We start from the raw sequence: 18,174 nt of genomic DNA on the forward strand, positions 1-18,174 counted from the left end.
GTTTAAATTCCTTATAGATGCTGGATATTAGACATTTGTCCAATGCATAGTTTGCAAAAGTTTTCTACCATTCAGTAGGTTGTCTATTTACTCTGTTGATAGTTTCTTTTAATTATCTGTACCACAAACTCCCATGATGCAAGTTTACCTGTGTAACAAACCTGTACATGTACCCTTAAACTTAAACATTTAAAAAAACAAATTTGAGGCCAAAAAACCCAAAAACCACATTGATTTTAAATTAAAAATGTACCACTAGGTGTGTGATTTAATATTTGCTTATCTGAAATAGTCCTTGTTGCTGTCTCCTTAGGTTGGACTTCTTTTCCTTTAAGGAACTGAACCTACATGTCAAGTGGTCCTCACTAGCTGTACTTGTGTCTTCTCAGGCTATGCAAGCAGTAAGTCAGAATTTTTTCATCACACCCAAGTGTGATGTAAGGTAAAACACAGTTAAGTCACAAGCATGGTCTTCGATGGATCAAATTTAGTCACTTTAAAAATTCTTCCAGAAGTAATTCTTATAAAAGGAGAATGAAAAAAGTAGAACTTTTGAAGGATAATTTAAATAAATTGATCTTGTTATTCAATGTGAACTATCACTCTTGGAAACAGAATTTACTACAATTATCGATGATAAAAATCTCAGATGTCTGAGCCCACTTGATAAGCAAGGAAAGATGTAAGACAGGCCCAAGTCAGTGACAGCCACTCTAGCAATGGAGATCAGGTGAAGAGGGTCACAGGGAAGGCAGGGAAGGGTAGCATGGGTGACGTTGGCATGAGCCTGCTTCTTACAAGGAAGCCCAGAGATAATTCTGGAATTTCTGGGAGGGCACGTACTCCACCTCTTCCACATCACTGATGCATAATATGAATGGGACAAATGCTGTACTAATTTCCTGCCAATGGGCACACTGTTCTGTTATTATTATTGTGCTTACAGGGTCAATATCCATTATTTGGTTGGTTGTTAAACTGGGATTTCCTTGCTTTTTTCAAACTGCAGAACCAAATTGGCAAACACCTCAGTCTTTGCAGTGTATTTTGTTTTTCACATACAGTATATAATTATAATCCATGAGGGTCTATAATACATTGCTTCAATGACCATTTTTTTCTCTAAAAATGTAGTCATAATTCTATAATATCCTGCCTGTAATATCTGTTGTTATATGTGGTAGAATATAAGCTTCATAAGTAGGAGGGAGAAAATTTTTTAAAAGCCTTCATACAAATTTCACATGTTAAAGAATATAATGCAAGGAGAGAAAAAAAGAAATCATTCAATATATTTTCCTAATTGACTTAGTTTATAAGAAGAAAGAATAAAAATAGCTTTATAACTCATAGTGTGTCCAAATAAACTCTACATGGATTAAATGCTGGAACAAGAAATTAAAATGGTATAAGAAAACAAATGCGATTGTTTATTCTGATTTCAGTTTTGGGAAAACTCAAAATAAGTGTTTTAAACTATTGAACACTTTTCAACTATTAAACACTTATTCAGCTATTAAACTCCTTTGCAGGATAAGTAATATAAATAAAACTGTTTCTGTTAGAGGTAAATGTTATGTAAAAATGTATTGCGTCATTCGCTTTGGTCGGTACTTTTCAATTTACTGATACATCTCTCCAGTTTTCTGTTCACCATCCAGCATCCATGCATCCTCCTCTCCATCCTGCTGGCCTTACGATATGCACAAAGAGATGTTTGGAATGATGTTCGTTCAGCGCTAACAATGCTGCCGAGGCTTAGGATGATTTTTTGTTTGTTTTGGTCATGTGTGTGTGTCTGTGTGTGTGTGTTGGGTGTGTAGCAGGGTGTGGTTTGGTGTGTGTGTGTGCTGAGTGTGTAGTGTGGGGGTGTGGTTTGGGGTGTGTGTGTGTGTTGGGTGTGTAGTGGGGTGTGGTTTGCTGTGTGTGTGTGTGTGTGTGCGTTGTCTGTGTGATGCGCTGCATCATTTTTCTTAAAGCAGTTTGGTGATAAAGTTTGTCAGACTTTGGAGATGTTCAGTCTTGGGGTAGGTTTAAATACTTTTTGGTTGGTTAACTTTAGACAAGTTACTTAAATATTTTGAACTGGAGTTTCATCGTGTATATAAATAGGAGATCAAGTAAAATTTGTCCACCTAGATCACTGCTAGAATTAGAGATGATACGAAGTCCTAAAACAAATAGCTGTTATATAGAGTTTCCAAAAAGCTACCTCTTTAAAAAAAAAAAATTTAAGTATCAATCTTATTAAAATTACAAAGAAATACAATTTGAAAAAATTAGAATGAGAAAGATATTTTCCTATATAGTTTTTCTGATAGTTTAAATTGGTAGAGGCTTCCTCAAAAACAATTTAGTTATAAAGTTTGCAATATTCATATCATTTGAACCAGTACTTCCATATATGGGAACCTATTCCAAGATTTTCAGAAATGCTTTTGAAGACTTATAAACAAGGATGTTCATTGTTATCTTAATTACTACAACTACAAAAAGAAATATTTATTTATATCCCAGACTGAAAACACAATTAATTAAATAGTATGGACCCTATGATAAATTAAGAAAGCAATAAATAAATTCTGTATAAATAATAACCCCAATTATATATCCAGAAGGCCTGGAAAGAAATAGAACAAGACTTGAAAAAGGAAATGGAGATATTGCTTTGTTTACTTCTTTTAACTATTCTCAATTTTCTAAGGTTTCTATATTGAAACATCTATTTTTATAACCAGCAAATATTTCATTGATGTGTATATAAAGGTAATATGAAAACACAGGAAATGTTCATGAACAACATTAATCCCAAAACAAAAGCCAGAAACAAAATGTATACCTTTAGTATACTTAAAGTATAATTTGAACTATGTTAAAAAATAAACTTAAGACACAGAAAAAATAAAGTCTATGTTAACAGTACATGTAATAAGCTGGTAGACCTGGAGGTGATTTCTTAATTTCCTAAATGTTCTATACTGAGTATTATAAGAATATTTATCTTTAACATTATTTAAAAACTATATTTGGGCATTTTCTAATTTTGTAGAGAAAAGTGGCACCAATATCCCTAAGGGCAGAGAGGGGAAACTACAGACCCGGTGGGTAGGAGAAAAGTGTCTGGTTTTGCCTGTAATAAGAGATGCTGCCAAGGCAGGGACAACTTAAGGAGTCAGGAGAAAAAGCACTGGGGCCTCTCCCCTGAAGGCCGGGTGCTGGTCCCAAGCATGGGCGCCTCCGTTCACTGACATCAGAGTCCCTATGTCAGGCTCTCAGGTTTGATTACCCTCCTTGCTTCCCAGTTGACCTTGGCAGAAGAGACCCTATGATCATGGCATATTGTTTTGATAGAATTTAGGGAAAAGAGCAACAGATACCAGTGACACCATGTTGCTTCATACATACCTGCCTCCCTTACAAGGATGGCAAATTGCATCCACACACAGAGAAGAGAAATTTGGCCACTGTGGCATGTGTGGGTGGGCAAAATCATTACAGGATGGGTTCACATTGGGGAAAGTGAATGATTAATTAATAATTTAGAGTGGCATACATTTGATTGGAAGGGTATTCCTCTTAAATTATCTTAAATGATTTTTTTTTCACATTTCACAGATACCGACTCTAAACATACTTGGTTTTTAAAAAAAGAAAATTCCATTGTCAGGAGAAAAATTAAATGCAAGTTTAAAGCATTTGAAGGACTACTTCTGCAATTACTGAGACGCATAACATGTTCATTTAAAATAATTTATTTCATCATTTATGACTGAAATATGTGTCTGTTACTGCAACAGCAACCTTGGCAGGATAGTAATAAAAACTTTTAGCCAGCAAAATGCCCATACTACATAGCAGTCCGCATGGCTGTCCTTTCCCTTATTGATATTTGACTCCTATTCCACAGGCATTTAACTTAACATTCAATTTCTGACAAGGGGGAGCACAGAGGTCATGTGATCCAGCCAAGACTCAATCCTATAGGCAAAATTAACATACGAATTAGATGATCTGTTTCAGTTCAAATTCTGCCTTAGAATTCTCCCGAGAGCTTTCCTGATAGTTAACAAAACTGTCAGCTTGCATTGACATATTAGTAAAATGCAACACCCTTTACATCAGACAAAATATTAAACGCCAAGACATCAGTCTGGTTTTCATTCTACCTTTCATGTAGATAGGTATAGGGTGGAGAAAGGACTGAATTAAAGAGAATGTTTATCTTAGAACATGGGCAAACTCACTTCATCTGAGCAGAACAATCTGATGGTGTGTACAAGGCAGCTTTTGTCCTCAATTATCCTCAGGCAAGGAGATTCCCTAGAGAGTTATCCAAGTAGTCAGTTTAGGAAGTAGCTTAACCCTACTTGGCACAAAAACCCTTAGACTGACTTAGACCAGTAGGACCCCAGATGGGGCAAGAATTAAATATAAACACATTCCAGACGTGAGTAATCTTGTCCAGACCTACTGCCCTTGGGATCAGCTGCACGTACATAGAGGCTAGTGCTGGAAAGTCCCTGGAGACACCGGGCATTCATCAACTGCACTGTCAATATGCTGATTTATTCATTTACAATAAGTTCTGTTTTCCTTAGTTGGCATGATGCCTCGCTGTGGAGGTGAGCCCTGCTTACATCTTACCTTCTTTCAACCTCTCAGGGTATTTTTCAGTCTATGAGAGAAACTTGGGGCGAAGAAGTAGGACTGTAGGATTGCATACTTTTGGGGGTTCCTCTCTTTTATTCTTTGAAGAAAGTACCTGAGACTTCTCACTTTCTGCAACCATGCCAGAAATTATGGAAAGCCTTTGCAATTCTGACAGTTGAGCTAGAAGCTGGGAGTAAACAGAGGCCCTCTGGCCTTCTCTATCCTTTATGGTAGGTACAAACTAGCATCCTCCTAGATACAGTCATTCCCTGCACCTTTCCCCACAGAAATATATGTTAGGAAGTACAGAACTGTGGACCCCTTGCAAGGAAGACTGCAGTAACTAGACTTCGAGAAAATCTGGGATGCAGGTGAACACAGGAGTCCTGTGCACGAAGCACTGTTAAGAGCATTTAAAAATGCCTCTCTTCATTTAATCCTAGCAGATACTGAGATACAGAATGGTGAAGCTGCCTCAAAACAGAGATGAGTATTAGAGAGACCAAGCGTTTGAACTTGGCCATCTAGCTGTAGGGCCTGTGCCTGTAAGGTCTATGAAGCACTGCAGAAAACTATTTCCAATTGCTGGTCTTACACCCGAGTCTAATTCTGCTCTCCTTAGAAAGAGGAAGGGCACTGCCTGCACTTGGGATAAGAAAGTGAGCAGTTCATCAATAACTGTAATAGTGATAAGAATAGACATAGTAACAGATCACTTATATCCTTCATAGTAGTGAACGCCACACTCACACTTTAAAGCATGAATACTTAGTATCTTTTTTCTTTTTCTTTTTTTTTTTTTTTGAGATGGAGTTTCGCTCTTGTTGCCCAGGCTTGAGCGCAATAGCATTATTTTAGCTCATCACAACCTCTGCTCCTGGGTTCAAGTGATTCTCCTGCCTCAGCCTTCTGAGTAGCTGGGATTACAAGCATGCACCACCATGCCCGGCTAATTTTGTATTTTTAGTAGAGACGGTTTCTCCATGTTGGTCAGGCGGGTCCCGATCTCAGGTGATCCACCTGTCTCGGCCTCCAAAAGTGCCGGGATTGCAGGCATGAGCCACCGTGTCCAGCCAAATACTTAGTATCTTAATAAATTTGTGTTTTTATGTATTATATGCTGCATTTATAACAATGACATATATGTCTGTTTTGTTACAAAAAGCATCTTTAGAAACAAGAATCAAGTCAACCTACAACACAATTTAATTACCTTTCAAAAACAATAAATAATATTTATGTTGACTCATATCTCTACTCTCAAACAACTCTCATTTCAGAATAATAGTAGACTAAGTAAGACACCAGTAGTCCACAGGTATTCTGTAATCATGAAAAAGCATGGTTATGAAGCACAGATAGAAACACGGATAAATAGTTATCACAAAATAGTTTGTGTCCAAAAAAGAGCCAGAAATAAAACCGTACTTATGGGATGTGGAGCATCAGGAACCTGCATACATGGCTGCTGGTAGCTTGAAACTGAACTTTGGAAAATGCTTTGACTTCATCTACCAAAGCTGAACACATGACTACTGAGTGACCCAGAAATTCCACTCGTGGGCTTGTAGCCTGGAGAACAAGTACGTATGTTCACCCTAGCGTATGCACAAGAATGTTCAGGCTGTTTTGTTTCTGTTTTGTTTTGTTTTTTTGAAACAGTCTTCCTCTGTCACCCAGGCTGGAGTGCAGTGGTGCAGTCTCGGCTCACTACAACCTCGGTCCCAGATTCAAGCGATTCTCCTGCCTCAGCCTCCCAAGTAGCTGGGATTACAGGTGCGTGCCATTGCAGCCAGCTTTTTGTATTTTTACAAGAGTCGGGGTTTTACCATGTTGGCCAGGGTGGTCTTGAACTCCTGGCCTCAAGAAATGCACCTGCCTTGGCCTCCCAAAGTGCTGGGATTACATGTGTGAGCCACTGCACCCGGCTGCAGTTGCTTTATTTCTAATGGTCAAAACTGGAAACAACACAAGTGTCCATCAATAGTAAAATACAAAACCGAATCATATGCAGAGGTATGTCCAGATATGTTTTTACAAAATAATATTATACAGGAATACAATAAGAATGAATTACCACTATACTCAATTTCAGATGTGCGTCTCACATAGGAAACATTAAGCAAAAAGAGACAGACATTTGAAAAGTGCATGGAGGAGCCCTCTGGAGTGCTGGGTTGATTCTACGTCTTTTTTTTTTTTTTTTTTTTGAGACGGAGTCTTGTTCTGTGGCCCAGGCTGGAGTGCAGTGGCATAATTTTAGCTCACTGCAACCTCTGCCTCCTGTGTTCAAGCAATTCTCTTGCCTCAGACTCCCTAGCAGCTGGGACTACAGGCACGCACCACCATGCCTGGCTGATTTTCTTGTTTTTTAAGTGGAGACGGGGTTTCACTATGTTGGCCGGGCTAGTGTCAAACTCCTGACCTCGTGATCCACCAGCCTCGGCCTCCCAAAGTGTTGGGATAATAGGCATGAGCCACCACGTCCGGACTACATCTTAGTCTTTATAGAGATTACATGTTATGTTACATGTGTAAAAATATACTGAACCGTACACATAACATGCTCTTTAGCTATGTTCTACCTTGATATGGTTTGGCTGTGTTCCTACCCAAATCTCATCTTGAATTGTAGCTCCCATTATCCCCATGTGTCATGGGAGGGACTCCCTGGGAGGTGACTGAAGCACGGGGACAGGTTTTTCTCATGACAATCTCATGAATAAGTGAATAAGTCTCATGAGATCTGATGGTTCTATAAAGGGCAGATCCTTTTGCACATGCTCTCTTGCCTACCCCCATGTAAGACGTGCCTCTGCTCCTCCTTCACCTCCCACCATGATTGTGAGGCCTCCCTAGCCATGTGGCACTGTGAGTCCATTAAACCTCTTTTTCTTTATAAATTACCCAGTCTCGAGTATGTCTTTACTGGCAAAGCGAAAACAGACTAACACATATCTCAATAAAACAGTAAAAAAACAAACAAAATTTATGCTCACTTGGATCACAACTATGCACTGTGATAGAGATTATTAGGTAAATATTTGTTAAATGAGGAGCACTTAAATGCAGATTTATTTTGGCACTGCCAAATCAAATATGATGTTATAATAGTGAAATTATTATGGTTGGCTCTGGCTACTACAAGAGGCTCAAGCATCATTTATTAGTAGAAAGATTAGCAGCAGGGAAGCAAATTACCAGCAAGATGTTTGAGTGACCCAGAACTTAAGGAAGAACTGAAAATACATTCTTCATGAAGTTAAATACACTGACCACAGTATTTCTCCCACTAGTATTTTCACTGATGGTTAAGAGTTATATCTGGTCTCCTCCCTATGTCTGCTGATGCCTTCGTCAGCTACACGCTGCTCTGTCAAAGTGGAGATCCACTTCTTGGGGCTATCTTCAGGATAATGACTTTACTCCCTCCAACAAAAATGATAAATAGTTCCTTGTGTTCAAGCAATTATGTGGATGTGAGTCCGTGAGACAAACTAGAGGGAGGCTGCTTGTTGCTGAGGTATGTTGTCAAGGAGGGATGGATTTCCTGACCATGTACATTAACTAAAGAAGCACAGCATGAATAAAAGCTTTTAAAAACCCAAGCAACAGCAGCACATGAAGTCAACTCAGCTGTCTGCTACATGTGGTTTGTACTTGCTATCTCAAAGTCAGTGACCAACTATATTATTCTGCATCCCATACAATAACAGAGAGTGGTTATATCTATATTCTTCGAAAAAAATGAGTCTGTATCATTGTATTTGGACTACCTTTAGTAAAATGGTGAAGTCAAAATGAAAACTTACATGAAGATGCAGGAATTCTGCAGCTTATTTGTCTTTTCAAGGAAATATTAATGTCAGTATTATATCAAGAAGAGATTTCTCCTTTCCTTTCTGTCTGTGTCAGTTTGTAGATGACTGTGGGACAAAGTTCAGCATCAGGATTCAGGACTTGGAATCAGGTTAGCCCAGTGATATTGGAGAGATCTCATGCCACAAAAGGATCCACATACATCGACATACAGATAGACTTGAAAGGAGACTGAGCCCTAAGGTGTATCTGAAGTTTATGTTTTGGTTTTTGACAAACCTGAGGGTCACAGAGAAGATGGTGAGTCAGAGGATATGACCAAGGTCTGTCAAGGAGTGCTCAAGAATATTATAAGGAAACTCAAAAAGCACGAAATCCAAGTACATGGGTCTGGTTTACAGGCCAGCAATTCAGGAAGAGAGAGACAAAGTTGGGACCCCAGCAGGAGTAATCCGGATAGGTGGGGTGGAAGATTTCTGTGATTGTCAGTGAAAACGTATGATTACCAACCATCGAAAAGAGAGTTTTCCCTATGTCTGAATCCCCTGTGTGAATGAATGAACGAGTTCTAGCAGGCACATGCTTCCCTGCAAAAGAAAGCCAGCCATGGCAAATGTATATGGATGGTGACTGCAGGAAAGGCAGGAATCCAGGCTCTCCACGGAGTTCTAGTGCTTCTCCGGGACTTGGATTTGTTAAGGTAGATGCCCTGGGAGAGGCAAGCTAATCCAGGTCATGAGTTTGAGGATTTCTAAGAGTGATCTTCTGATTTGCAGCGTTCAAAATTCACCCATTAATAGTGGCCCTACCAATTCTCCTAAGACCTCGGGATCCATGGAATTGGATGCATTTTTAGCATAATTTGGGTTGGGGAAGGCCAATTCAGAGGTCATTCATTATGGTATAAAGTAGTGAGAATGCATTTTCAGAAAGAAAGTTTTGTGATAGAGCAGAGTGAAGACTTTGTACAGCTGCTGGCTGAGCCTTCAGGGTGGCTTATTGAGCTCTGTGAATATTTTAGAAGCATTCACAAAACAACGCTCTTCTCAGGGGTGAAAACCTTTCCTGGCTGATTAATTCTATTTTGTCTTTTCTTGATGTTAAATCAGTATACTAAGAGTGCTATCGGTAGTTGGGTCAACTTTTACTAATGAGAGGTGAGGGAGGACTCAACATAACTGTTTTGCAAATGGAAAGAGAAGCCTATAGGCACTTCCTCGCAATTTCAACCTGTCAATTAGAAAGTACCGTAAAGCCTCACCGTGCCCTTCAGTCTTAACAATTGAGAATGGAAGACATGGAACCTGTCCTCAGGCAGCGTTCAGTCTATTTGGAGAGTAACAAGCTGGGAGAGGTCATCTTCACTTTTAGTAACACTGAATTGCTTACCTGCTTCCACTGGCAGAAAGCAGCAGTCTCCTAAGGCACATGGGGTTTTGGGCTCCAATGCTCCTAAATATTTTTAAATAGGCTACTGAAGAGTTTTTCAAGTGTGTCCTGAGTTCTATGGCCAACTAAACCTAGCTACCCTTTATCTTACGTTCAAAGCTTTTCAGTCCATTGGACTGTGTGCTGTTTCAAGAGAATGTACAACTTTCTTTCGGACCAGAGGCACTCCCTTTCTTGAATTTTAAAATTTGTTTCATAGAAATCTTGAATGAATATCCCACAGAATGTTCTCTGGGAAACACTGTCCTGGGGCCAATCACTTTCTTCCTCCCACAGTTCTCACGTGAGATTCAGATGGAGAAATGCATTCGTAAGAGAGAAGAAGGAAGACAGGAGAGAGAAAGAGAAGACTAGAGAGATGAAATCAATGGTACAGATGGTATTTGTTTCCAGAAATATAATTTTGATTTTACTTTACATGGTATATTTATTTTGTACTTCAAACCAATTAGAGAATTACAATCTACCTTTCTTGTTTTGATTTAGTCTTTGGCCTTAGAGAGCATGCATATTATCAATAAAAAGTTCAAATATTACTGGCAGTTGGGAGATGGATATCAATTGAAAAGGTTTGTTTTTTTTTTAATTAAAAATGAAAGACAGTGTGGCACTAAATCATTCCAATTTTAGCCATCCCAATCAGAAAACTGACTGTGTCTTGGAGTGCTATAATGTATGGATTGGTCTGATGTATCCAAAATGTATTTTAAGAGCATAGGCTATTTGGGTGTTACTGACAATTTCAAACTTATCCTAACTAGGAATTATAGACTCATAGGTCTTAAGATCAAAAACAAGCCAAAGAGAGATGTAGGCTAAACCTCCATCTGTAGGCAGATGGGATGTGATTATCACAATTTTAGGGATGAAGAAAATTAAGATTCACAAGACATAAATGTTTAACTAAAGATTTCATTAATGTTAAGTAGCAGGCTCAGAATAGGAATCCAGATCTTTTGCTTCCTATTACCCTTTAAAAAATTAAAACCCAGTTAAAAGATAAAATTACTGTATATGCATGTAGACAAAATTTACACGCTGCATACCATTTCAACCCTGTAGCTAAGGGCTACAGTAAAAAGTGCTGTTCACTTTTTTTTTTTTTAAACTTATCATGCTTTTATTAATAGAGTTCCTTTTCTCCCTTAATTATCTTCCAGCCCAAATGCTCCTTTTTTATTTTTTTATTTTGGTTCTTTAAAAAATAAATTGTATTGTATATGTTAAAGTAGACAATATGATGCTATGAGATACACATATATAGTAAGTGGTTATTAGAGTGGAACTAATTAACATGTCCATCACCACACATAGTTATCCACACCCCTACCTCATGGCAAAAGCAGGTATATTCTACTCATTGAGCAAAAATCCTGAATACAACACACTGGTATTAACCATAGTCCTCACGTCCTATATTAATCCTTTTACTTGTTCATCCTACATATTTGCTACTTTGTATCCTTCTATTTCCATCTCTTCATTTCATTTCCTCCAGGGGCTTCTGGCTACTAAGTGTTTTACAAAGCACTTCTGGATCTTTCCGCAATCTAGTACAAGTACTAAAAATCAACAGTCTTCATTACCTGAAGGTTTGGGATTTTAATGGCCCAGAAGATGACAGACCAAAGAGTTTGAAAACACCGGGAAGGCAGATAATCTCAGAATCTCCCAAATCACTCATGAAATGGAGAGCTGTCTTTTCAGTAATGACCTTCAAATGTACATACAAAAAATGTGTGGTTCCAAGTAACAGCTATGAACATTGAATTAGAGACTTGTAGCAAGTCGATGTTTCTAGATAACCAAGCACCACAAAACTGAGTGACTTAAAACAGCAAGTAGTTATTATTGTTCATACTCGTGTGTGTCACCTTGGGCCGCCTGGCAGACGTTAGCAGGTTCAGGATGACCTAACCCATCAGCCCCACAATTGGCCGGCTGAAGGCTGGAGCAACAGGAGTATCTGTCTCATCTTCCAGCAGGCCAGCCTGGCCTTACTCACATGGCAGTGACAGGGATCAGAGGGAGCAGAATCATGCAAGGCTTCGGAGTTGGCACACCATCATTTCTGCTGCATTCTGTTGACTAAAGCAAGTCACAAGGCCAGCTCGAATTCAAAGGGAAAGGAAACAGAATTAACCTCTTACAAGAGAAGCATCAATTGTACATTTGATTACATTGTACAGGGCATGGATGCAGAGACTAACAAAAATTGGGATCACTTTTTTGCAATGTACCACATGACGCTTCTCTTGATACTGGCCTTTAAGCTAGGCTTTAATTACTGTATTAGTTCATTCATCATTGCAATAAATACATATTGAGCACCTTGACTGGGAAAGCACTGTGCTGCATTCTGGAGATCCAGATAGAAAGGAATAGAGGATAGCCTCGCCTGTGGAGGCATGTCCATATTCACATAGATTTAACTCTCATTATAATTTCATTTGAAATAAAGAAATTACCTATATTTTAAAGGGTTATTTAGAAAACATTTAAGCTTTAAAACTAATCTTTTTTCTCACTGTTTTGATGGTCATCAAGGTGGGAGGCATTTTTGCAAAAACTCAGGCTTTTAAGTCTCGCATACCACGGTTCGTATCCCAAGCCCACCATTTCCTGGCTGTGTGACTTGGGCCATTTACTTAACCTCTCTGAGTTCCAGTTTCTTTATCTGTAAAAGGGAGACAAGAATGCCAACCTCATAGCTAATGTCAATGTAAACTGTAATAATCAGCAGCTCCAAGCCTGTCTCACTTACAGGTAATATACAAAAAATAATAACCACAATAATCGTACCTTCACAACTTCTCACACCTGCACACATAAAGACGGCAGGCTTGGAAAATGTATTTTCCACTAGACAGTATGTGAAGAGAGAATAGTTCAAAGTTTGAGACTGACAAAAGCTGAAAACGTCCTTTAGTTGCAAAGCACATCCTCCTTAATTAGAAAATTACATTCGAAAAAGGCAAACGATATTTAACTAGTGGTAGTGACATTTCCTTCCTGGTGTTTTTTTCAGGGACAGACAGGGTCACGGAGAGCCAAAAAGGGACATTCTGCTCTCCTTTCTGTACGGCACTGCAGTGCTATTTATTCTGGCAGAACTGCCACTATGCTCAAATGACAGGCACAGAGAGCATAATAAACAAAGATTCGGCTAACTCTATTGAGCAGGACAGTTATCAGGGGTTGAAAAGAGGCCAAATGCATTTCCCCTGTTAGAAATGAAACGAGAGAGCAGGAATAGCTAACAGTGCAATGAATTTTTTCTTTTATATAAAATATACAAGCTTTAGCCTCTGCACTCTTGGCTCAAGAACAGCTAGCAAAACAAAACACTAAAAGGATTTTATTGGCCTTTTAAATCATTGTATTTCATATACATTTTATTATTAAAACTATGTGGCTCTCAATATTTGTAAATAACCTATTAGTCATTAACAGAAAGAAAAAAAAACTACTGTTTAATATTAAAAATGACATATTCTCCTAGATCTGATACCAATTTTCCCCTCCATCTCCTGAAAACATGTACTTAACACAAAATACATAGTTCTTTATTGGGTCAATAAGCTGCACTATTCTTGAAGCAATTTATCATAGATATCATGATTAATATTTAAATTTAACCACTATTTTGTCTACAGCATACTTTTTCAAAAATAATGAGTGGTAAAATTTTAACCATTATGTTGTACTTATTATCTGATAATTTAAATTATTTTTAAGTATTATAATCTGTATGATACTTTGGTAAAACCCCAATACTTTTTTATTTCTCTAGATTCTTCTATTTGAAAATAAAAATGGTCTCACAAAGTAATGAAAAAACAAATGCACAATTGCAGAGAAAAGGTTTTTAGCTCTTTAGGAAATCATTATACATATGGGTATTTTGGTAAGGAAATGGAGCAGAAGGGGGATTATTTAGAAAGCAGGTTTGTCTCAGATATTTGCTAAATTGTATAGTTTGGGTTGTCATGGTAATAAGCAACGTGATTTAAATAAGTCTACACAGAAATAGAAGTCACTCATACTATATTCATAAGAATCAAAGAAATCTCATTATTTAATGGTTTAAAAAAAAAAAAATCCCCAGTTTGGATGAAGAAGGGAAAAACATGGTGTGTTAAATGTATTTTTCTGACAAACTGATTTTTATTTTATCTCTGAAAGAACATAAAGACAAAATATTAGAACTAAACAACAAAGGCAGCACTACAGATAAAACTTCTGGAATACACTAAGAGGTATTTAGGAGATGATAATTTATAGACTCAGGGTAAAAAAAAAATCATTGGAAACTATGAAATAAATATTCAGCTCATGAATTCAGGAAAAAAATCACCCAAAAAGTCAAAATTTAAAGAAAAGAAAAAGAAGGATATAATAAAACTACAGAAAATATATTTTTGAAACTTCAGAAATTAAACAAAATAACATAGAAGTGAAAATGACAACAAAACAAAAATATGATTCTTGAAAATAATTCATAGAGGCAGATTCTTGAGCAAGAATTATCAATGATGTTGGGGACAATGCATAATCAAACAGTATCAGGAATGTAAATATCAAACTACAGTTGAAATAGAGATTAAAAGATTACTAAACAAAGCTAGTTATGATTTAGCTGGTGAATAAATTAAAAGTATCAAAGTGGACAAAATTCCAGAAAAAACATGTGACTCAAAAAAGAAAGAAAATAATCTGCAACTATAATATACATTGTAAAATAATCAGTACCCAAAAGACAACTCTCCTTTCAAATGCTCAGAAGATTTTAGGGAGATTTCACCAGACATTAAAGGAGTATATGATCTTCATTCAGTACAAACTGTTTTAGAGAGAAAAAACAGAGAGAGAAAGAAAAGAGAAAGCTAACCAACCTACTTTTTAATGTACATTTAATAGCAAAAGATTGCATAAGAAGAAAAACAAGAATCTCATCTCAATAATGAAAATGAATACAAACATAAATAAAGACTAGAAAGTAGAATGTAGTATATCATGAGCAAACAGGGTTTGCAGTATAAATGAAGAATGATTCAATGTCAAAAAATAAACATGAATGCAGTTTATAACATGAACAAAGAAAAGAAGGAAATTGTTATGATCTTCCTAATAAATAAACCATTAGAAAATATTTGTATCCATTCATGATTGAAAACACTAGGCAGAGGTTATTTACAAATGTAGTACTTAATGACAAATATTCAGTTGCCATTATTTTGGAAACTAAACAATAAGATCCATTATCATCACAAATTTTCCACAAGTATTGGCAGTGCTAGCCAATGTGATAAAATAAGAAGAGGTAAGATACATAAAGAAAAAAAGATAATTATGATCATTTACATAAGAAAGTAGTAAGCCATTACACAGGAAATTTATTAGAACTAATAAGAAAAGCCGGCAGGATTTCTACATATAAGATCAACATAAGAAACTCAAGGTTCAGTATTCCAATAAATTAATACATAATAGAATAGAATTCATTATAGCCACACAAAAAAAAATTCATAGAAAAAGAAATAAAGGTGTGCATAAAATTGACAGAAAAAAATCAAATATTATTTAAGGAATACAATAATAAATGTTGAAATATATTTGTGGAAGAAAAAAATCAATAGCCTAAACAGTGTAATTTTTCCCATATTAATCTATAAATTAATTTCTAGTCCACATTCCAGAAGAATTATTTTATGGATAGAGTCAAACTGATTATAAAATTAATATGTGAAAATAAAGACTCCAAAATAACAAAAACACATAAGAAAAACAGAACTTACAAAAAGTAATTAAAGCAATATATCATTGATACGGTTTTAGTAAAAGAGATTAAAAATCTAGAGGGGGTAAAGAAACATTGCTAATAAACAGGGAAGGGATCATCGAATATTTAATTAAAAATAAAAACTTTATCAACTCTTTACATACACAATAATTTTCTTGCTGTGCTGAAAATCTAAAGGTGTTTTTTAAAAAATGTAAGATGACCTTGTGATAGGAACAGAATGTCTACAGTAAGGCCTAAAGCTGGAGCATGGTATATGACTGCATAAAGCCCAGTGAACATCCGTGGGCATGCATCAGGGTGCAGGGCACAACTTGCTTTGCCAGAAGATGTCGACTTTGCTTGCAATCAAGAAAATGCAAATAATCGCTCTCCTTGCAATTCTGCCACTAAATATACACCTCAGGGAAAATTCTAAACATATATCTCAAGAGACAAGTATGAGGATACAGCACTGCTTGCAACTGAGAAAAAAATGAAGAGAGACTTCAGTGTCCATCAACAGTGAAATAGATGAGTATACTGAGATTTCTTCATCCACAGGTAGTGCAGCAGTTAAAAAGAATAAACTAGGTCTCGAGGTATCAACATAGCTAAATTTCAAAAACCACATGAAGTTAGCAAAGGATGTACAGAATAAAATATGCTGTGGGACAGCATTTCTGTAATTCTTAATTACTCACAATGTTATATATTGTTATGAAAATACAATGGCTAGAGAAAATAAAAAAATGTGGAAGATTACATGTATTTGATAATATTGTTGTCTCTGGGGAGGGAAAGAGAAAAATGTATCATATAGGAAAACAAAAGAGACCTTGGCTTTTAGTGGTACTCATCTACGTCTTTTATGATAACGAAAATCTGAGGCAAAAGGTGAAAAATGTTAACAGTATTAATTCAAGGTAGTAGGTAAATGGGTGGCTTGCCTGGATTCCTTTTGTACTCTGCTTGACTACTGAGTTTTTCCCAAAAAGGTAACATAATAAAAGAGGCCTGGACGCATGAAATAGACAAAGAAAAGTCTGGAAAAGTCTATTTTTATTTTCTCGCAAATGCACAGGAAGTGTTATTTTATAATGCATTTGAAAATTATAAACATAAATTCATTTATTATGAATTAAGTACTTTCATTATAACGGATAAAGTAATGAATAAAACATATTTTATACCAACATTCAATTACTAATAAATGGATTGTCTAGATTTTGGGATTCTTATCTTTCTTACACATATCCTTTTGATTTGTAATTATCACCAACGAGTTTGAATCTTGATAATCATTTCAATAAAATGATTGATATAAGGGAAAAAGTAGAAACATACATAAAAACACATTTGGTTTTAATCAGATTCATTTATCTGTGTTCAATCCTTGCTTCAGAAGCAAGTTTCCATTTTTTCCCAGTTTTTGTCCTGTTAAATGAGATTGTATCTCCTGTCCTTTTCCAAAAGTTTAATAGCGATTGATAAAATATAGATCACATCAGAGAGAAAGAGAGAGAGAAAAAACTTCACTTATGAGGTGTTAAATATGTCATATGGTCAGATGTTTTCCTGGGAACATTAATTTCCAATACTATTATCAAAAAGTAAAAATATGTAATTTCTGAAAGTTTTCTTATTACTCTGCAGTTTCTAGACGTTTTCTTATTACTCTGCTTTTCTACCATCTAGTCCACCATTTAGATTAAGTTTTTAAATTTATTTCATGCTCAGAACACTGAGAAACATTGCATATTCTCTCTCACCATGATTCCTGGAATGTTAAGGGCAAATTCTATGTGGGTTGACAAAAAATACTTACTTTTATTATGTCTCTGCTTTATAATGAATAGCCTCTGATCCCACCTCACTCCATACTACTAACAATTACTACAGATTATCTAGTTAATGACATGGATAGTCCCAAAGGGCAGAAAATACTTAAATGTGAAGTTAGGTGATGCTTATTACACAAGTTCCATTTCACATGGAGGGTGGAAGGCATATGCATTCTAAAAAATCATGTTGCTTATTTTCATTAAAATATTTCCCAACTACCTGCCTCAAAAAGGAGGGTGCACTCTCCACCTTAGGCTTCTGGTAGAGAGAATAATGGCAAACCTTCATCTAAAGCAAAGGAGACGTGTCTATAAGGAAGCATGGCTGGGGAAATGAGGTATTTATGCCCTTGTGAGATTTTCCAAAATGGAAAATTCCCTCATCATACCTGAGATGCTCCCGACGGCTGCCTCCCTTGAAAGAGATTAATTTTCAAAGTTTTAACTCAAAGATTTAACTTGCCCAGTTGACCTCAATTACTTGCAAAATACTATTTATGCTTTGTAAGAACAATTAAGTGCTCGTATGGCTACATTCCACCCAGTCCTTTTAAAAAGTCATAAATTTCACCTGTTTTTTTTTTTTTTTTTTTTTAAAAAACCTCTTTGTTGAATAATTTGAGAAAAAAA

The 18,174-nt window shown here is 36.4% G+C and overlaps 1 protein-coding gene across 2 annotated transcripts in view; it reads right to left on the minus strand.

Annotated features, from left to right (window-relative positions):
• The window catches only part of MYO16 (myosin XVI), a 655,611-nt gene that overhangs the window by 224,337 nt on the left and 413,100 nt on the right, over positions 1-18,174 (minus strand). The gene's annotated exons all lie outside the window — the stretch shown is intronic.

Source organism: Mandrillus leucophaeus, unplaced genomic scaffold (assembly GCF_000951045.1).
Source record: "Mandrillus leucophaeus isolate KB7577 unplaced genomic scaffold, Mleu.le_1.0 Scaffold750, whole genome shotgun sequence".
In the NCBI taxonomy this organism is placed as follows: Eukaryota; Metazoa; Chordata; class Mammalia; order Primates; family Cercopithecidae; genus Mandrillus; species Mandrillus leucophaeus.